The 23,294-nt window shown below is 38.1% G+C and overlaps 1 protein-coding gene across 1 annotated transcript in view; it reads right to left on the bottom strand.

Annotated features, from left to right (window-relative positions):
- Positions 1–23,294, bottom strand: part of SUGCT (succinyl-CoA:glutarate-CoA transferase) — a 681,636-nt gene that overhangs the window by 591,526 nt on the left and 66,816 nt on the right. The gene's annotated exons all lie outside the window — the stretch shown is intronic.

Raw genomic sequence — 23,294 nt, 5'->3', positions numbered from 1 at the left:
AAAACTAGTCAAATCTGAATAAGATGCAATTTAGATAAAAGAATTGTACCAGTGATAATTTCTCAGTTTTGATTATAGTTCTACAGAGAAATGGGGTGAAGGGGATAGGCACTCTATTATTTGTGCCACTTTTTTGATAGGTATAAAACTTTGAAATTAAAAAGTCAAAAAGTAAAACCTGAATTCCTTCTTTAAAAAAATGATTTTGAAAAGACAGAAATGGTTTAGTGGTTTTCATTATTATTATTATTATTTTGATTATGTAATCTAGAGATGAAGGGGGAAAACCACACCATTACCTGTGAAGGTTTTTGGTTTTGGGGGTTTTTTGAGACAGTCTTGCTCTGTCGCCCAGGCTACAGTGTAGTGGCATGATCTCAGCTCACTGCAGCCTCCTCCTCCTAAGTTCAAGTGATTCTCCTGCCTCAGGCTCCCAAGTATCTGGGTTACAGGCAAGTGCTACCATGGCCTGCTGATTTTTGTATTTTTAGTAGAGATGGGGTTTCACCATGTTGGCCTGGTCTCGAACTCATGGCTTCAAGTGATCTGCCTGTCTCAAACTCCCAAAGTGCTGGCATTACAGGCCTGAGTCACTGCACCCAGCCGAAGGTTTTGTTTCCTTTACATCCTGGTCTCTTAAATTACAAAATTAAGTATTTTAAAAGATTACTTTCATACACAATTTAAGATTTTTTAACATTTTTATTCATTTCTCTATGTTCTTCTCACTACATCCAGAGTTTGTCAAATGAAATAAAGAAAGAAATGAGAGAAGGAAGAACAGAAGGAGGGGGGACGAAGGGATAGAGTGAAAAAAAATCATGTGTTTTTCTAAGTTTCTAAAATCTTGTTTTGTTAAAAAGTACATCGAAGCTGTAAATCAATTTGGGCATATGTTCAATAAAGACGCATGAATTTGAAAAGTCGCCAAGCATTTTTCTCTTGTTACATTACTCAACCTAATTACTTCATAAAACAACAAAAGTGTTAAAACTTTTTTTAAGTAGTTGGCTTCATTTCTAAAAGAAAAAATCATTCTTAAATGTATCTGTGTCCCTATGTCATATCTTTATTTCATAGTGAGTGATTCATTATAGTAATTTTTTTTTGCATCTGGGACACACAAATTTTTTAATGAACTACTTTCCAAAATATGATTTTTTCTGGCATTTACTAACCCCATAACCTTTGGAAAAGTTCTTGGCCTTTCTTCATTTTTTTCTCAGTTGTCAAATATGGGTAATGATAAAATCTACTTCATCATTTGGTATAAGAATTAAGTAAGAAAAGGTGTATAAAAGCACTTTATGAATGTAAAAGGCTGTACAATGAGACATTTTATAAGGTACTTGGTGTGATGCTGGGAGACCCATCAGAATGACTTCGCAATCATGCAGGGCAGAGAGACGAGATGAGAATCTCAATCAAGGACAAGTGGAGGACATGGATTCAAGAGATAATTAGAAAACTGAATTCAGAGACTTTGATCATTGATCAGTTGGGGAGAGTAAAAAGTAAAATAAATGTGCGGAAACAATCAACAGGAAATTAAGTTTCTTAATATGAAGGTAATATTTTCATTGTTAAAAGCACTATTAGCACAACTTGTAGCCCTAACTAGCAGGAAAACTGTCTTTAGTGGAAGTGCAAGCACGGAGAACAAAGAATGGAATATTCAGATCAAATGAGGGTTTCCGTGCACACAGAACACAAGTCCTCACAGTCACTGCGTTCACACTTCATGGGCACAGACTCTCCAACTACACAGCATCTGAACCTTCTGTTCCAAAAACACACTCTACTTGAACCACTAATTGATACTAAAAATATGCTTACAGACGTTCACATACAAATTTCCACAAACTAACATTCCCCTGCTTGAAGGAAATTCCATTTACTAACTCAAAACACTGAACTCCACTCCTTCCACTGCCTTATCTATAAATAGGCATTACAAAATCTATTACTTATGTACCTCTGTAACACTATGGAGTCCTCCAGTCTAAATCACATCATTTTAGACCTTGAAAGGCTCCTGTAGTTCAACCCTCCTATGAGTAAAGGTAAACAAGCAGGAAAGTACACATGTTGTTTAGAGATCAGTGTCTACTAATTACTGACAAACGGAGCCCTAATAAGACACAGAAAAGAAAGAGTCTTAACACTACAAGGCACTAAATTTAGGCTATTGGTGGTGAACAATCCCAACAAGAGAAAGGTCTTTACGTTGCAGACTAGAACAGAAAGATCATTTTTCTTCATTACATCCTAAAAGACTTGAAGCTCCCAACCCATTCCTCATTCATAGATCTCCAGCTAAACCTCAACAAAGCACAAGCCAGAAAGAAAAAAAAATGATAAATTGGGACCCCAGAAGAAAGGGAAAAAAAGAAAGAATGAGAGGAAAGAGGAAAAAAGAAAGCAAATACTCTCTCTGATCTTCATTGCAGGTGGACTTGCCACATTAGACAGGCAACTCAAGGGAAGGTGTAACAAAGTGATTTGTGTCATTCTCTGGATCCTTTATAAATGCCTGATTACCTAATATTATTAATGTCTTTGTAAAACTATACAAAAATTTTCTGCCCTTCCAAACATGAAAAGTATAACGCAGAGGCTGAACTTATAGATCATAACATTATATAGTCAATTTTTAAAAGCAGCATCTAACTTACTCTACACAAGGCTTAAAAGCCAGCAATCCTTGTTACACATGAGGAGCTAAGGAAGAGTCAATTTAAGTAAATACTGCAAGATGTTAAGTAGCAAAGTCAAGATGAGACCCCCTAAATCAATTAATCCAAAAACTGCTGCCTATACCACACTGCTGAATTCAAATGCCTTCCTGATAATCAGATTCGGATTAAATATTTTGTACTTAGTAAACTAATAAGAAGCTATATTCAGATGTCTTTCACATCTGTAACATGTATGCTTCCAGCCTCATGTTTTTCAAAGTGGTTTAACACATGATGTCGCATTTAACACTCAGTAAGTACCAATATTATCACAATTTTACAATTCATGAAATAAATATTTAGGCTGGGCATGGTGGCTCACACCTGTAATCCCAACATTTTGGGAGGCCAAGGTGGGCGGATGACTTGAAGTCAGGAGTTCAAGACCAGCCTGGCCAACAGGGTGAAACCCCATCTCTACTAAAAATACAAAACTTAGCCAGATGTAGTGGCACACATCCGTTATCCCTGCTACTAGGGAGGCTGAGGCAGCAGAATTGCCTGAAACCAGGAGGCAGAGTTTGCAGTGAGCTGAGACAGCACCACTGCACTTCAGCCTAGATGACAGAGCAAGACTGTCTCAAAACAAATGAATATTTAGAAAATAACTGTCAAAGTCACAGAGAGTAAATGATACAACTCAAACTGGGGAATTCTGATCCAAAAGCTTCTGCTCTTTTTGTTATCATTTTTTTTCAATATATTGTTTTATTATACCTCAATATTCCTGATCTTTCCTTTTCAGACAATCACTAAAGAGCAAAAATTTTAACTATGTACATTAATTTGTCATTTCTACAACTGCAGTCAATAAATGATTGGCCCTAATGTGGCATGCCTTGTTCTATGCAATTCAAGTGAACTGCAAACGATCTAATGCACCTACAGAGAAACATGCTTTTACCACTCGGAGATCAGGCAGGAAGGGCACATTCAGGGAGGTATGGCCATAGATGCTTTTAACATCTGACCAATGTAAACCAAAACTTTTTTCAGAAAATAATAGAAAGAATCAATTCATTGGCGGCCTACATTGAAAAATACACAAAACCACAAAATAAATTTTAAAAAAATAAAATAAATAAAAGCAAAAATAATCACACAAAAAAAATTTTTTTGAAAATCCCTTAATACTCCAACCGTACTATTTTCTTGTCTAGTGACTGAAAAACATCTCAGTCATTTTTACTGAGCTCCCACAGTGAGATGCCCAAAATATCATCTAGTTTGGCTGTCCTCATGAGTTTAAATAGAGTAAGATTGGGAGAAAATGAAATGGAAGGTTGGGGAATTGTGATATTTTAAGGAATAGATTAAGAAATATTTCAAAAATTATTTTACATCTTTCCATGCTGCTCCTCTTAGTTACAGTTTCTGTGCTACAGCTCCTCCACTGATGGATCAGAGGATAGAAAGAACAAATGTAAAAGTCAATGGCTCCAGCTGGGTGCGGTGGTTCATGGCCATAATCCCAGAACTTTGGGAGGACGAGGAGGGCAGATCACCAGAGTTTGGGAGTTTGAGACCAGCCTGACCAACACGGAGAAACCCCGTCACTACTAAAAACACAAAATTAGCCAGGAGTGGTGGCACATGCCTATGATCCCAGCTACTCGGGAGGCTGAAGCAGAAGAATCGCTTGAACCCAGGAGGCAGAGTTTACAGTGAGCCAAGATCCTGCCATTGCACTCCAGCCTGAGCAACAAGAGCAAAACTCTGTCTCAAAAAAAAAAAAAAAAAAAAGTTAATGGCTCCAACTTCTGAAACAAAATGACATTTATATCCACTATGATCTGTGTATAAACAATCCTATATTTAATAGGTATCCTCTGAACTCAGTCTGTAAAAAACTTTTAAAGAGACATTTGGCCTAACTCCCTGCCTTTAGGTAGGTAAATTTCTAAGTCATCTATGAGAGATGCTCATCCCTCTCTCTTTAAATATCTCCAGAGGACCAAGAACAGTTATTGAGTGTCTATTACATGCCAGGCTAGCACTGCAATGGGGTAAAGAGCTAGCATTGTTTCCCCTGTGTTTGTCTGCACATTATCTCATTGAATCTTAGTACATGTTTCAGGATATGTGTTGGTATTCTCAGTTTTACAAATGAAAAAATAATGAGGCTGAGAGATGTTATCTGGGACTACGATTCCAAGCCAGGACTATCTAAAAGCCCAAGATCTTTCTACTCCATCATGCTAATAAAAACTGCATGACCTGGACCTACTTCTTTATCTATTCCATGTTTCACTGCCCTAGTAGTCAAAGAGCTCTTCATTAGGTAACTAAAACCACTTCTCTGATATGAGCTAATATTCTCTTATTCATCGCTCTATCTACAATAGCAATAACTGCTCCACATCTTTCCCATAAAAATAGACTAAAACATAAATCAAATCATTTATTTGTGTTATCCAAGGCAAACAACTACAGTCCCTATAGACTTTCACCAAAGAAAGTCTACTTTATATCCCTGAAATCATTTTGGCCATTTTTCTTCTCCAATTATAACAACTTTTTCAAAGCATTATGACCCAAATGAACACAAAACTCTCAAAAGTAATAGAGATAGGGAAAAAAGTGGGGGTGGGGTTCCTTTCTTTAATAAAATTCAGGAAGTAAAAATAGGCCAGGCATGGTGGCTCATGCCTGTAATTAATCCCAGCACTACGGGAGGCTGGATCACCAGAAATCAGGAATTCAATACCATCCTGGCCAACTAAAAATACAAAAATTAGCTGAGCAAGGTGGTGCACAACTGTAGTCCCAGCTACCTGGGAGGCTGAGGCATGAGAATACCTTGAACCCAGGAGGCAGAGCTTGCAGTAAGCTGAGATCGCTCCACTGCACTCCAGCCTGGGCAACAGAGGGAGACACTGGGGTGCGGAGCAGGAGGAAGGAAGCTTTTTAATCCTTACCTCAAAGCCGAATATTTTTTCCAAACATTTGTACCAAATTTTTCCAAATATTCACAACCCAGAAATTCTCTATTCACGTTATCAGAATACATGGTTTTACCTATTAAGAAAGACTCTCATTTTAAGTGTGTAGCTTAAAGAACTCTTGGAATCAAGTGCCATAGCTATGGCAACCATGTAGCAGCTTCTTCTTATCTAACTGAAGCTGAATCCTTCCTGAAACAATTTAAGATTACAAATTCATATACAGCAAATAACCAATAAGCACTCTATGGTGGGTCTGTTATATTCTAGATAAACAAAAAAAAAGTGTCCCAAAGACTCTCTCTCAAGCCACTAATATTCTAAAGAGTAAGACAAACAGATATATATTAACAGCATAAGTAAAAACATAGAAGTGCAGAGGAAAAAGATGGCAAAACAAATCTAAGAGAGTTAAGAAAAAAAACAGGTCATAAAGGATGTATAGAAGTCCCGCATGCCTAGTAGCACTTTCAGTAGGAGTACTATTGACATTCTGTAAGAAAAATTTAGATCCATTGGGCCTGTCCTATACATTAAGGATGTTTAATCCATACTCCAAGCATTAAATGTCAACAATAAATGAATTATCCCACATATCATTTTAAAATTTCCCTGGAGTTTTACTATCTCTAGATGAAAACCAATACTAGAGCCTAGGGTACTTCAAGCTCAGAACTGATACAGTGAAGGGACCCACTATCCTATCGCTTCTTAATTATGAACAGTAGCAGGGAAAGTGAAGCTAGGAGTTCAGTGACTGACTAAATGAGTGAAAACGTTTATTTAAAATATTAAAAGAGCTAATAAGGTCAATAAATTTGTGATACAAAAGATGCAATCAGAGAATAAAATCAAAAATACAATCTTCACAAATATCACAAAATACAAAATGTAGCTATATCAAATGAATGTAGGTAAGTAAAGACACCATAAAACTGGCATCTAAATAAGACTACAAGTTACAGCATGGTTTCACACTCATACCTCATGTGCTGCTGCACCATCACTTTACAGCCATGTATTTGTTCTTTTATTGTACACATGTATTGTGTACAACATATTTTGAAATACATGCACATTGTAGAATAGCTCCATCAAGCTAATTAACAAGTATATACATTACCTCATATACTTATATTTTATTATGATAACATTTAAAAATCTACTCTCTTAGAGATTTTTCAGGAATACAATACAGTCATCCCTTGGTAAATACAGAAATCTGCATATCCACAGTTGGCCCTGCAGAACACAAATATATGCAAAATTGATCCTCAGTGAATATGTATCCCTCAATCTGCATTTGGTTGAAAAACCTCCACATATAAGTGGGCCCGCAGAGTTCAAATTCATGTTATTCAAGGGTCAACTGTACATTAAGTATAGTAACTATGTTGTACAGTAGATCTCTTGAACTTATTCCTCCTAGATAAATTTTTATACCCTTTGACTAACATCTCCCTAAACTACCCTCCATCCCAGGCCTCTGGTAACCACCATTCTACTACATCTATGAGTTAAACATTTTCAGATTCCATACATAAGTGAGGTCATGTGGTGTTTATCTTCTGTGCCTAGCTTACTTCACTTGAAATAATGGCCTCCAGTTTCACTTATGTTGTAGCGTGTGACAGGAGTTCCTTTTTTCTAAGGCTGAATAGTATTCCATTGTGTATATATACCATGTTTCTTCATACATTTATTCATTCATTCATAGACAGTTAGGTTGATGCTGCAATGAACAGAGGAGTGCACATATCTCTTCCACATTACTGATTGCACTTCACTTGGGTATATGCCCAGTGGTGGGATTGCTGGATCATACAGTTGTTCTACTTTTAATTTTTTGAAGAACCTCCATACTGCTTTCCATATGGCCACATTAATTTACATACCCACTAATAGTCATCACTTTACAACTTTACAATTACCATTTAAAAAACATATTTAGGCCAGGCGAGGTGGCTTACGCCTGTAATCCCAGCACTTTGGAAGGCTGAAGTGGGTGGATCACGAGGTCAGGAGTCCAAGACCAGCCTGGCCAAGACGGTGAAACCCTGTCTCTACTAAAAATACAAAAATTAGCTGGGCATGTTGGCAGGTGCCTGTAATCCCAGCTACTCGGGAGGCTGAGGCAGAGAACTGCTTGAATTCGGGAGGCAGAGGCTGCAGTGAACTGAGATCACACCACTGCATTCCAGCCTGGGTGACAGAGTGAGACTCCCCATCTCAAAGAAAACAACAACAACGTATTTTCCCTATTTTACAGATGGAAAAACTGAAGTTAGAAAATCTGTCTAATGTTACACAAAATGACAGAATGATAATTCAAACCCAGGTTTTCTGATTCCTAAGACTCTTCAATAAAGGTATTAAATCTTCAATGAAGATGCTAAAACTGCTCAAAGTAAGGACAGGACATGAACTTAAGGAGAAAACTGTACGAGTCAAGGTTCTCAGATAACATGGCAGAGAAGGAAAAAGGTCAGGATGATTGCTATCTAGGGCAGTGGGAAACAGAGTATGTGCATAGAGTTTAGAAGTAGAGTAGATGTTGGCATAGGTTGTAGAACCATGACTAGATGTGGAGGTAGACAGCAAGAAGCCTGGGACACCATCCCTGGTTTAGTGTTTACAAAAACTGGAGTAGCCAGGAACAGGCATCCTCCAATTGAGAGTAACTTAAAACCATTATCCCAATCTATACTCTTTCTATATTGTTTATGTATACATAAATTTCCTTTATAACTTACAACATTGAAACAAACCATTTATATTAATATTACTTTAGTCTTTCCTCCTGGTTTACCTTTTTAAAAGAATCTTTCTCTTTTTTTTAAACATTTCTTTGAAATGATTTCAGTCTGTTGATGTTTCTCTGTCATTTTTTATGCTTATAGACCAACTCAGAATTACAGATTCCAGTGTACCAGTGCCATATATATATATATATATATATATATATATATAAACTATGATGATCTTATTCCTCTGTAATGTGAAACAAAAATGGACACAGCTCAAAATATTGACAATATCAAGAGAATCAACATCAAGAAATAATTGTTACATAGAATGCTCAATAAAAATAATGTATTCTATCTTTAAAAATTAAAAAATAAAATAACAATAAAATATAAAAATTAGTCAGGTGTGGTGGCACATGCCTGTAATCCAGCTACTTGAAAGGCTGAGGGAGGAGAATCACTTAAACCCAGAAGATGAAGGTTGCAGTGAACCAAGATCCCATCACTGCACTCCAGCCTGGACACCAGAAAGAGACTTCGTCTTAAAATAAATAAATAAACAAATAAAAGGCCAGGTGCAGTGGCTCACACCTGTAATCCCAGCACTTTGGGAGGCTGAGGCAGGCAGATCACCTGAAGTCAGGAGTTCCAGACAAGACTGGCCAACATGGTGAAACCCCGTCTCTACTGAAAATACAAAAATTAGCTAGGTGTGGTCACGAGTGCCTGTAATCCCAGCACTCCAGCCTGGGTGACAGGGTGAGACTCCATCTCAAAAATAAATAAATAAATAAATAATAATAAAATAATAAAATAATGTATTCTAAATGTGATTACATTTGCAATACTGTTTAGAAAGATGCCAGCAAATAACTGCTTCCATAACAAGGACTATTGACCATTGAGAATCCTCATTCCCAGTCCAAACATAGGGGCTAAACCTTTCTCTCCCCAAAAAAGGAAATACATGAGCATTCTCATGCCTCAGCCTATGTAACTCCAATGTAAAAGTATTTAAATGAGAAAATTTTTAAGCATTTTCCTCAAATAATGTCCGTGATCTCATTTATTTACTCTGCTTTGACCAGTAACAGCACCTATAGATGAGCTGTAGTAGCTGACCTGGGTGGGCTCCATTGCTATGGCTCTTGCTATGGAGTCTTCATTGTATAGAGAAGGCCAAAAACTATTAAGAGCCAAAACCAATCCTCTTAGCCATAAGGAATGGAAAACAAGGAACAGGCTGGAAATTCGTCTGTTTCTGGTCCCAGAAAGGACCTTAAACCACAACCCAAAAATGTCAGAGGAAAGGAAGTTCTAAATATAAATCTCATTGACTCTTGAGACGTGCAAATCATCTCCTCCTCTCCATTTTTCTCTCAGAAACAACTACGCAATTATACTTTTCTTAAATAGGAAATTCCAATGGGATCATAAAATTTAAAGAAATTTAGATTTCATGAGATGACAATAAATTTAACCCTGATTAACTTTGTACGGGAGAGTGGCGGAGCAAGATGCTAGAATAGAAAGCTCCACTGATCATCCCCCAACACATACACACAAGGAGTTAACAACTATCTACACCTTCATAAGAATCAAAAATCAGGTGAGCACTCATAGTACTTGGTATGAACTCTGCCCATTATATTTACCAAATGAATAGGGAATTTCCAAGATCTATGTATGAGGTGGCAGTAAATTAAGTCCAACATCCAATATCTCCTTCTTAGACTGTAAGGATGAAAATAAAACATCAAGGAGCAATGAGATTACAAATAAAGGAAAATGTGTAAAGCTACCGATCATAAACAATGCAACCTGTTATTTTCAGCACTTTCATTGAGCCAGGCAAAAATAAACCATCTCTTACCTGATCTTTCTACCAGTGTTCTTTCCTCTTGCAATTTATGGACAAGTACAAACTGAAGACATATCCCTTCATTACTATTCCTTTGCAAAGTTTAAAGAAAATATTTTATTTGGGTCACATAAACGCTAAAGGATCATTACCATGAATGTGCCAAATTATTAAAAAAGAAATTTTTTTCTATAAAAAAGGACAGGTACATTACCTTTAAAAGGCATTTGAATTATAGAAAGAGAAATATAACAGAGATAAAACCTGACATTATAAACTATAGAAGACTGCATGACCTTTTACAAAATAAATAAATTTTTGGCCAGTTACGGTGACTCACACCTGTAATCCCAGCACTTTGGGAGGCCAAGCCAGGTGGATCACTTGAAGTCAGGAGTTTGAGACCAGCCTGGCTAACATGCCAAAACCCTGTCTCTACTAAAAAATACAAAAATCAGGCCAGGCGCAGTGGCTCACACCTGTAATCCCAGCACTTTGGGAGGTCAAGGGGGGCAGATCACAAGGTCAAGAGATCGAGACCAGCCTGGTCAACATGGTGAAATCCTGTCTCTACTAAAAATACAAAAAAATTAGCCTGGCGGGCACCTGCAGGTCCAGCTACTCGGGAGGCTGAGGCAGGAGAATCACTTGAACCCAGAGGTAGAGGTTGCAGTGAGCCAAAATCGCACCACTACACTCCAGCCTGGCAACAGAGCAAGACTCTGTCTCAAAAAAAAAATACAAAAATTAGTAGCTGGGCATGGTGGTGCACAACCTGTAATCCCAGCTACTGAGGAGGCTGAGGCATGAGAATCTCTTGAATTCGGGAGATAGAGGTTGTGGTGAGCCAAGATCATGTCACTGCACTCCAGCCTGGGCAATAGAACGAGACTGTCGAAAATAAATAAGTAAATAAATAAATAAATTTTTAACAAGTATTAGATATTTCAGAATGAGACACAATCCTTCTAAAATGAAATACTTTCTATGTTAAAAAAAAAAAAAAACTTATCTCAAATAGGGAAGTCCCTTTCCCCCAAAAGATATAAGAATTGTTTCTTGAAAAACTAGGATTCGCCGTGTGTGTGTGTGTATATGTGTGTGTGAAATCTTTCACAAGCACTCTGTTTTAGAAAAGAGGTTTTAAAGCAATTTGAAGATTTTGCTTTCCTGTATAAATTTCACAGATAACTCTTGTTATGGCTTTCCTTCCATTTAGGGATCAATTATAAGAAAAACCAAAGTAGAACTACCTAGTGATATAACTCCTATGAAATAGCAACTGAAATATCATATGAGCTTCAATAATAAATATCCGTAGTGTTAATCTCAGTCACTGGGATTGAGTCTATAAATCCAACTCTAGTTAAACTAGTTAACTAAACTAAACTGAGCAGTCGAGTCAGTCAACCAACAGATGAGTTGTGTAAATGTAGACAAACATGCTTGCTTATTTTCTCTATATTTATTTCCAGTTTCCCTGAACTAAGAATCTAGTTATTTTAAAACATGTAGGTCGGGTGCGGTGACTCATGCCTGTAATCCCAGCATCTTCGGAGACCAAGGTGGATCACCTGAGGTCAGGAGTTCAAGACCAGTCTGGCCAACATGGCGAAACCCCCTCTCTACTAAGACAAGAAAAACTAGCTGGACGTGGTCGCTCTGTCCAGCCATGGAGAGGCGGAGGCTGCAGTGAGCTGAGATCGAGTAACTGCACTCCAGCCTGGACAACAGAGCAAGACTCCACCTCAAAAAGAAAAGAAAAAAAGTAAATATATTCACACATTTAATCAACCAATATGTGAGTGCAGATTACGTTCCAGGCATTGTTCTAGATTTGAGGGTACAGTACAGCCAGTCTCTGCCTTAATAAAGCTTACATCTTAAAGGTAGATAAAGTAACTAATAAGAATGAAACATAATTTCACACATGTAGATGAGTGCTATGAAGAAAACTAAATGAGGATAAGGAACTGGAGAGTAACTGGAAACATTGTGAGGGTGAGTGGACAACTTAAAAGGGATGTCAGTCTTTCAAGACTGAACCTCTAATTAGTAGTACACTCAATCAGGTGTTCCCTTTATTGGCCACATGCTCTTATTTAGGCATGTTAATAGGTATCATCTTCACAAGAACCATGAGAAATAGCTGTGTTATCTCCATTTCACAGATGAAAAAAGGGAGGGTCACAGTACCTTGTCTAAACATCTTGTCTCAATTTGCATAGATAATTAATGGCAGAGCCTACATTTGAATGCTATGCAGCTCCAAATCCCATGTTCTTTGCACTATATCACACAACTGCTGATAAAGATCAAAATGATCTCACTATTTTCAAAGTTATATTTCCACAGTTATATTATTCATTAGCTTTAATAAATTTTAGCCTTGTATGGCAGCTTGCACCTGCAATCCCAGCACTTTGGGAGGCTGAGGTGATCACTTGAGCCCAGGGGTTCTAGACCACCCTGGGCAATATAGTAGGTCCCCATCTCTACGAAAACTGAAAAAAATTAGCTAGGCCTGGTGGCATGTGTGAATTGTCCCAGCTACTTAGGAGGCTGAGGTGGGAGGATCCCTTGAGCCCAGGGGTTCGAGGCTGCAGTGAGCCATGACTGTACCACTGCACTCTAACCTGGCTGACACAGCAAGACCCTGTCTCAAAAAATAAAATAAACTTTAAGAAACCAAATTCTTACTATATACCACATTCCTAGAGGGGTCGGAAAATAAAAAGAATGGTAAGTTATTAATATGAATTCTAAAAATGTAGTACTGTGAGGGTGACTATCATTTCTGAAATAGCTGTATGTGGAAATTTCTAGTATAATTTGTTCTGTTTCACAAAATATATTTCATTGTTTGAAGGTACCTCAAAACATTTATCACTATAAAACCCAGAGTTTTTTGGACCAGGCACAGTGGCTCATGCCTGTAATCCCAGCACCCTGAAAGGCTGAGGTAGGCAGATCTCTTGAGCCCAGGAGTTTAAGATCAGCCTAGGTAACATGGTGAAACTCCTAGCTAACAAAAAATTAGCCAGGTGTGATGGTGCATGCCTGTACCCCAGCTACCTGGGAGGCTGAGGTGGGAGAATCGCTTAAGCCCAGGGGGTCAACACTGCAGTGATGGTGCCACTGCACTCCAACTTGGGCAACAGAATGAGACCCTGTCTCAAAAGAAAAAAACAAAAAAACTATAGCTTATCAACTTTTAGTTTATCTTAAGATTTTTTTTGTTGTGAAATCTTTATATTATCTATAGTACTATAATTTTAACAAACAAATCAAATGTTAAGTACGTCATTTCATTCATAAAGATAAAAATAATATTGAAAATCTCTTCAGTTTTCTGGTAGCGAACAAACATATTAAGGCAGAATTCCACCAACACATTTTTTCTCAAAAACATCTCTACTTAGCTCTTTTTTGTTTTTTTATTTTTCCTAGGCCATACAAATTGGTCCTATTAACAACCAAAGAAAGGAGAACAAACTTATGTTATAGACTTGAAAGGATAAAGCCAAGCAAAGGAACTGAAGATTGAAGTGCTACCTGTGTAGGAGAGTACCTCACTGCTCCTTCCTTACCAAGACAATACTGAGGGGGAAAAAAAGGTCAGTTGACTGAATCCGAATTATCCCACCAAAAAATCTCTAAAGGGGAAAATACAGTGAAATAATAAGTTAACACTGGGAAATGTCAACAAAAATACGCTTAAAGGAGAAAGTCTCAGGCCCAGAACCAAGACAAAAGGTGCTGCCAGGATTTGCCACGTCCCTTCAATTGGGAGTGGGATGCACCCTTGGCTGGGTGGAAGATGCCTAACACAAGGAATCGACTGGGGACTTGGGAAGAGTGCTGACACCCAAGCCCTGTAAAGACAGCACTCAGCCTGGCAAGGCTTGGCCTGCTATGGTGCCTTCTCTTCAACATCATCCCACTTCTATGCATTACCTCAGGCAACTGCTAAGGAAACACTGTTGCAGTATAGAATTTAAAGGAACTTGACTAGAGTTAGGTTATGCTAAGTGAGTAAAAGTACTTGACAGCACTTACTAAGTAAAAGTATCTAAGTATAAAGGGGAAGTTAACTTTGACTAAGTACAAGCACTTAATCAGCAGCAATTGGAAAGTGAAGAGAGGGAAGATGGAAGGAACAAATGTTTGAATGCTAATCATTTCTCAGAGCACAAAATCAACACAGGATGGAACATGTAGGTAGTAGTTAAAAGCATGAAATGACTCCAGCGTCTTAAGCGTTTTCATAATCTCCTCTCAACTTCCATATGATCTTTTAGTAATGATTACTTTTGTAAAGAAGAAACATTTAGCCAAATTGGAGCAATACTCTCTATTTCACTTCAATTAATTGTTCCTCAGTTAAATTCAATTAAATCGCATACTTATTTACTTTAAATTAGCAAGAATATTATGATCTCATCTTTATAAAATAATTTCTGTTTATCACATGCTATGAATATGCCAACGTATAAGCATATACAGACATACAGATTGATGCTTACCAACTATTAACACTAGGAACTTCTGACTGATGAGATTAGGATAATTTATGATTTTCTTCTCCATTATTTTTGACAATGTTTCAGTTTTATAATAAATATGTATTATATATAAGAATAATTACTTAAAAAAAAAAAGACAAGATCTCACTCTGTTGCCCAGGCCAGAGGACAGTAGCACTAGCTCAGTCCACTGCCGCCTCTGTTTCCTGGGCTCAATCAAGCAATCCTCCCACCTTAGCCTCCAGAGTAGCTGGGACTACAGGCGGGTACTTCCACACCCTACTAATTATTTGTTTGCATTTTTTGTAGTCATGGTGTTTTGCCATGTTGCCCAGGCTGGTCTCAAACTCCTGAGCTCAAGCGATCCTCCGGCCTCACCCTTCCAAAGTACCAGGATTACAGGCATAAGCCACTGTGCCTGACCCAAGAATAATTACTTTTAAAAGTCAATTAAGCCAGGTTCGGTGGCTCACACCTATAATCTCAGCATTTTGGGATGCAGGCTGATCACCTGAGGTCAGGAGTTCGAGACCAGCCTGGCCAACACAGTGAAATCCTGTGTCTACTAAAAATACAAACATTATCCCAGCATGGTGGTGCACACCTGTAGTCCCAGCTACTCGGGAGGTTGAGCAGGAAAATCTCATGAACCCGGGTGGCAGAGGTTGCAGTGAGCCAAGATTGCGCCACTGCACTCCAGCCTGGGTGACTGAGTGAGACTCTGTTTCAAAAAAAAAAAGTCAATTAAAATAAAGTATAAATGAGCAGTTAGGTTATTCCACCATTAACTCTGACTAACTCTGGCTGTAATCAGTGGTCATATATGTTTAAGCAGTGTCATTGTAGAAAGGTACACGAATTACGGAAAACTTTATTAGTTAACCTAGACTATTTAACTTCTTTCATTAGTGAACTAATATTTATAATGGTTAAGATCAAAATCAATGAACTATATTGTTCTAAGTCATAAAATGAGAAATATATTTTATATGCATAAGAACCTGTAATTCCTATAATATTCATTCAGTGTGAAGTTCTTTCCTAGGCACTAGAGATGTAGAAATTCATGATATTTCTTGTGGAATATATTACATAGTTTTATATAATTATATATAATATAAATATTTAAAAATACAATATAAACTATATAATATATATTTTATACTATAATATATGTAATATTTGTATATAATATATTCTATAGATTATGTTACATATCTTACATATTTTATATATATATATAGTTTTTTGGTGTTTTTTTTTGAGACAAGGTCTCACTCAATTGTTCAGGCTGGAGTGCAGTGGCAAGATCAGGGCCCCCTGCAGCCTCAATCTCCTGGGCTCAAGTAATCCTCCCACCTCAGCTTCCTGAGTAGCCGGGACTGCAGGTTCATGCCATAACACCTGGCTAAGTTTTTGAATTTTTTACTAGAGACAGGGTCTCCCTACATTGGCAAGACTGGTCTCAAACTGCTGGGCTCAAGCAATCCTCCTGCCTTGACCACCAAAAGTACTAGGATTACAGGCACAAGCCACCAAGTCCAGCCCAGGAACATATATTTTAATCCATAGCAAATACAGTTGAGAGAGAGAGAGAGAGAGAAAGAGAGAGAGAGAGAGAGAGAGAGAGAGAGAGAGTGTGTGTGTGTGTGTGTGTGTGTGTGTGTGTGTGTTGGAAAGGGCCACATCTCTACTTGTTTATTTGCATAAATATTTCTAATTTTAAAAAGGGTTTTATTCTCAGACTTTGCTGATAAGAATAGAAATTGGTTCAATCTTATAAAATATCAATACCTATCAAAAATACAAATGAACTAATCCATTGACACCACAGCCTCTTTCTAGGGATTTTTCCTACAGATATAATTTTACATGTGGGGCCAGGTGCGATGGCTCATGCCTGTAATCACAGCATTTTGGGAGGCCAAGGTGGGTGGATCACCTGAGGTCAGGAGTTCGAGATCAGCCTAACCAACATGAAGAAACCCCATCTCTACTAAAAATACAAAATTAGCTGGGTGGTGGCACATGCCTGTAATCCCAGCTACTTGGGAGGCTGAGGCAGGAAAATAGCTTGAACCCCAGTGGTGGAGGTTACAGTAAGCCAAGATTGCACCATTGCACTCCAGCCTGGTCAATAACAGCAAAACTCCATCTCAAAAAAAAAAAAAAAAATCAAAATTATAAACCTTCTGAAAGAAAATCTTCAAAACTAAGGGTAAGCAAAGATGCCTTAAAGAGGACATAAAAGACACTAACCATAAGATAAATTAACTAATTTGACTTAAATAAAACTACTTGTCAAAAGGTAGCATTTTGATAATATAATGGCAAGCCACAGACTCGGAGAAAATATCAGCAATGTATACATCTCACAAATGCTTATATCTAGAATACACAAAGACATCTGTTAAATGATTGAGGAAAGACTAACACTCCAATAAAAACAGTGGAAAAGACTAGAACATATAGTTCACATAGATACCTAAATAACTACTAAGCATTAAAAAAAACACATCTTATCAGGGAAATGCAAATTCAAATCACAATGAGATGCTACTACATACCCACCAAAATGGCTAAAATTTAAAAGACTGGCTGGGAACAGTGGCTCACACCTGTAATCCCAAACTTTGGGAGGTCAAGGCAGGCAGATCACTTGAGATGAGGAGTTCAAGACCAGCCTGGCCAACATGGTGAAACCCCATCTCTGCTAAAAATACAAAAAAATTAGCCAGGCATGGTGGTGGGTGCCTGTGATCCCTGCTACTGAGGAGATGAAGGCAGGAGAATTGCTTGAACCTGGGAGGCGTCTCAGAAAGAAAAAAAAAAAAAAACCTTCAATTAAGCAAAAGAAGTCAGGCATAAATCAGAATATACTAGGCCAGGCAAGGTGGCTCACACCTATAATGCCAGAACTTTGGGAGGCTGAGGCAGGCAGATCACTTGAGCCCAGGAGTTCCAGATCACCCCTAGTCGACATGGTGAAATCCGGTCTCTACCAAAAATACAAAAACTAGCCAGGTGTCACGGCAAGCACCTGTAATCCCAGCTTCTCAGAAGGCTGCGGCAGGAAAATCATTTGAACCTGGGAGACTACAGCGAGCTGAGATTGCACCGCTGCACTGCAGCCTGGATGACAGAGCAAGACTCCATCTCAAAAAAAAAAAAAGAACATACTATATGGTTCTACTTACAGAAGAAGTTAAGATAGCATATAGTATTAGAAGTCAAAATAGTGGTTACCTCTGGAGGAAGTAGTATTTGGCAATAGAAAAAGAAACTTTCCAGAGTGATAGAAATATGCTGTAGCTTGAACTGCATAGAGTCTATTCAGGTGTATACATTTGTAAAAAAAAAAAAAAAAAAAAATTGAACCAAGCCTGGGCATCCTGGAGAGACTCCATCTCTACAAAAACTACAAAAATTAGCTGAGCATGATGGCATGTGCTTGTAGTTCCAGCTATTCAGGAGGCTGACATGGGAGGATCAATTGAGCCCAGACTGCAGGGAGCTGTGATCGCACCACTGCACTCCAGCATGGGTGACAGAGCTGTAATGTCTGTAAGGCAAAGAAATGATAAATGCTTGAGGGGATGGATGCCCCATTTATCCTGATATGATTATTGGGTTTTTGTTGTTGTTATTGTCATTTTTTGGGTTTTGTTTGTTTCTTTGTTTCTGAGACAGAGTTTCGCTCTCGTTGACCAGGCTGGAGTGCAATGGCATGATGTCGGCTCACCCCAACCTCTGCCTCCCGGGTTCAAACAATTCCCCTGCCTCAGCCTCCCAAGTAGCTGGGATTACTGGCATGTGCCACCACACCCAGCTAATTTTGTATTTTTAGTAGAGATGGGGTTTCTCCATGTTGGTCAGTCTGGTCTCAAACTCCTGACCTCAGGGGATCCGCCCACCTCAGCCTCCCAAAGTGCTGTGATTACAGGCGTGAGCCACCATGCCCAGCCCTGATATGATTATTTTATACTGTATGCCTCTATCGAAAAATCTTATGTACTTGATAAATATGTATCTACAATGTACCTATTAAAAAAAAAATTTTTTTTTAAGTTTATGGCCAGGTGCAGTGGCTCACACTTGTAATCCCAGCACTTTGGGAAGCCAAGGTGGGCAGATCACCTGAGGTCAAGAGTTCAAAACCAGCCCGGCCAACATGGTGAAACCCCCATCTCTACTAAAAATACAAAATATATATATATATAGCTGGACATGATGGCAGGCACCTGTAATCCCAGCTACTTGGGAGGCTGAAGCAGGAGAATTGCCTGAACCCTGGAGGCAGAGGTTGCAGTAAGCCGAGATCATACCAGTGCACTCAAGCCTGGGTGACAAAGTGAGATTCTGTCTCAAGAAAAGAAAAGAAAGTTTAAAAAGGAAGACTATTTTGTTTGGTTTTTAATAGAATATCTCTGAAAAGATACAAAAAAGAACTGGTAACATGGATTTCATCTGAGGAAGAGAAGAAGATGGGATGGGCACAGAGGAAAGGGGATTTATATTGTAGACTGCTAGACAATCAAGGAAAAAGACCTAGTTTATGTCCCAATGTTATCATATAAAGGACCTTCCTGCTCTCTGTCTCAAAAGTGTCCTGGTTTGTATGATCAATTACACAGCCTGCCTACTTATGTATCTTATGGATTTAGTATTATGTAAATGTATTGCCTCTTCAAAAAATAAATAAAACATAAACTAAGCATAATACAGTGCCTTTTGACAGCAATGTAAGAGCAATTGCTCTTTGTGTAATTTTGTGTTTTCTTAGTTTTTAAAGGAGGAGATAAATATCTAAGAAGCAATGCTTATAAACTTGATTTAATCCATCCTGCACACTTGGGCCAAACTAATCTTATGAAGCACAGCTTTCATTATGTCACTCCCCTTCTGAAACATCTTCTGAACTTCACTTTGAGCAAACAACCACCCAACTTCTTTACTTGACCTTGAAGACATGCCAAAGTATGGCCTAAAGCAACTTTCCCCTAATATTCTGAAACCTTAACTCTCAGTGCCTCTGTAACTAGCCTATTATTTTCCCTAAATCTGCCTGAATACTGCCTGCTTCTCTGTATTTGTTTCCCACCCTGTAATCTCCACTGGGAATGTCTCAATCCATCCACATTCTATCTTTCTTTCCAGGCACCGTGCGACTCAAGTTCCACCACTTCCTTAAAGTCCCACCCTGAACTACATTTATACTTTACATATATATATATTTTTTTGTTTTGTTTTGTTTGTTTGCTTGCTTGCTTTTGTTTTTTGTTTTGTTTTGTTTTGGTTTGGTTTGGTTTTCTGAGATATAGTCTCACTCTCTCACTCAGGCTGCAGTGTAGTGGCACAATCTGGGCTCACAGCAACCTCCGCCTCCCTCGTTCAAGTGATTCTCTTGCCTCAGCCTCCAGAGTAACTGGGATTACAGGCACCTGCCACCACACCCGGCTAATTTTTGTATTTTTAGTCGAGATGTGGTTTCAAAAATTAACCGGGTCTCAAACTCCATTCACCTTGGCCACCCAAAGTGCTAGGATTACAGGTATGAGTCACCGCACTCACCCTATACTTTACATCGTCAAATTGTAATAAAAATTTCTCTCCAACAGATTCAGTGTAAGCCATAAATAGATTCCAAAGATGTTATTAAGTTTTTCAAAATTATGAAGAGCAGCCTGGGCACAGTGGCTCATGCCTGTAATCCCAGCACTTTGGGAGCCCAAAGTGGGGAGGATCACGAGGTCAAGAGATCGAGACCAGCCCTGCCAACATGGTGAAATCCCGTCTCTGCTAAAAATACAAAAATTAGCCAGGCGTGGTGGCATGTGCCTATACTCGGGAGGCTGAAGCAGGAGAATCGCTTGAACCTGGCAACAGAGCAAGTCTTTGTCTCAAAAAAAAAATTGTGAAAAGCATTTGTTATACTGGGAACTAGGACACAGAGTTGAATAAGAGGCTATCCCCATCATGGAATTCTCATAGAAACATTTAACAACTGCCATCATATTAACTTGCTGTCATACATCTGCCACTCTCAGCTACTTGCAAAGAACTGCCTTCATTGTCAACATCGCATATATAGACATATACACACACAAACACACACTTCCATGCCCAAGCCTCTAGGGTCATACTACTCATGAGTTTTCCAAGGTTATTAACCCTCAAGAAAAAATTAAAGGTGCTTTATTTTCTAATTTGATGTATTAACTGCAACATAACATATCACTTAATTTTATTCACTTTTCTGTTCTTTTTATTTTCTAATTTTTCCAAGCATACACATCTAATCTAGGGAAGGAAATCATTCCTTACAGAGTAACTTATTATGGAACCTAATACAACACTACACATATGGTCAATACATCTTTGTTCATTGATTGCTCAGTATACTTATTCTTGATATTCAAGTGTGCCAAGATTTATGGTTGAATTGTTACTCAGAACACATATCTCATATGTCTGGGTCATTTACTTTTCAGAATCTTTCATACTAATTGATTTCATTCCCAATCTCTTCATATTCTATATGCATGTAAAAAATGATGATAAACAGATGACAGAGAGATGATTGATTGATTGATTGATTGATAGATAGATAGATAGATAGATATAGAGAGATAAAGAGATAGATAGATCCAGACATGGTGGCACATGCCTTTGGTCCCAGCTACTCAGGAGGCTGAGTGGGGAGGTTGAGGCTGCCATGAGCCGTGATTACACAACTGCACTCCAGCCTGAGCAACAGAATGAGACCTTACCTCAAAAAAAAAAAATCACATAATATAGTATAAGACATTCAATTATTCAATATATATTTATTATTTAGTAAGACTCTGTTCTATGCATAAAGTAGTGACCAAATAAAAAACCATGGTCTTTCCTATGAGGCTTATATCTTACCAAGGCCCATTTTAGGCAGTCATTGAACAGACAGCAGTAAATTAGAGCCAGAACCCCAAATTCTTTATTTGAGTGCTCTCCCACTCTTCCAAATGGTCTATTTACACACTGTAACATATATCAAGCATCTTGCAGAAGCAAGATGCAAACACAACAGACATCAGGATCACTCTGCAAGTATCATGGAGAGTGAAAAGAGTACAAGCTATAGAAGTAAAGCAAACCTGGGTTCAAAGTTTGGCTTTACCACTTCTCACTCTCATATCAAGTTATATAAGTCTCTAAGCTTCAGTTATAGAATTTATCAATACAAGGGCAGGCTCGGTGGCTCACGCCTGTAATCCCAGCACTCTGGGAGGCCGAGGTGAGTGGATTGCTTGAGGTCAGGAATTAGAGACCATCCAACATGGTGAAACCCTATCTCTACTGAAAATAAAAAAAAAAAAAAAAAAAAAAAAATTAGCAAGGCATGGTGGCATGTGCCTATAATCCCAGCTACTGGGGAAGCTAAGGCAGGAGAACCACTTGAACCCAGGAGGTGAATGTTGCAATGAGCTGAGATTGTGCCACTGCACTCCAGCCTGCACGAAAAGAATGAGACTCTGTCTCAAAAAAAAAAGAAAGAAAAAGGGAGTTCATCAATACGCACCTGGAAGTATCAATGTAAAGATCAAAAGAACTAATAATATATGTAAAATGTCTATCATCTATCTGGCATAGTGTAGATATTCAAAACATATTCTCCTTTTGTCCATAATCAAATATAATCTAATCTGACAACACCATAGCATGCTTAAAAGGCTGAATTTTAGATTTAGTAAAAGTTAACAGTAATTAGTTTACCTTAAACCACATGATAAAGACTGCTTTCATAAAATTTTCCCTATAATTTTTTTCTTTTTTTTGGAAACAGAGTCTCTCTCTTAGACACCCAGGCTAGAGTGCAGTGGCACAATCTTGGGTCACTGCAACCTCTGCCTCCCAGGTTCAAGCAATTCTCTTGCCTCAGCCTCCTAAGTAGCTGGGATTACAAGCATGTGCCACAATGCCTGGCTAATTTTGTATTTTTAGTCGAGACGGGATTTCACCATGTTGGCCAGGCTGATCCTGAACTCCTGACCTCAAGTGATCTGCCTGCCTCGGCCTCCCAAAGTGCTGGGATAACAGGCGTGAGCCACGGTGCCCAGCCCTTATACTATACATTTAGATATGCCCCCTTTTGTATAAAAATTATATTATTATTACATTATAGGGCAAAAAAACATGCATTTTGAGTTTTTTCATTGTAATACTAGTCTATATCTTTGGAATATCATTTGATTTACAGGCAGAAACACATAAGATTATCACTAAAAATATATTTGTATATAATAATGTATTAAATAATGTATTTAATAAATTTGTATATAATAATGTATTAAATAATGTATTTAATAAATTTGTATATAATAATGTATTAAATCCACAAGCAGTAAGCTTGGCCACTGTTCCTTACCTTCCCAACCACATTTGGCCCCACTTCTTTATTAATTCACAATAATTTAGTGACACTGCCCTTCTTTGGGCTC

Source organism: Cebus imitator, unplaced genomic scaffold (genome assembly GCF_001604975.1).
Source record: "Cebus imitator isolate Cc_AM_T3 unplaced genomic scaffold, Cebus_imitator-1.0 Scaffold349, whole genome shotgun sequence".
Taxonomy (NCBI): Eukaryota; Metazoa; Chordata; class Mammalia; order Primates; family Cebidae; genus Cebus; species Cebus imitator.
The sequence above is the reverse complement of the archived record's forward strand: the minus strand, read 5'-3'. Positions and strand labels throughout refer to the sequence as shown.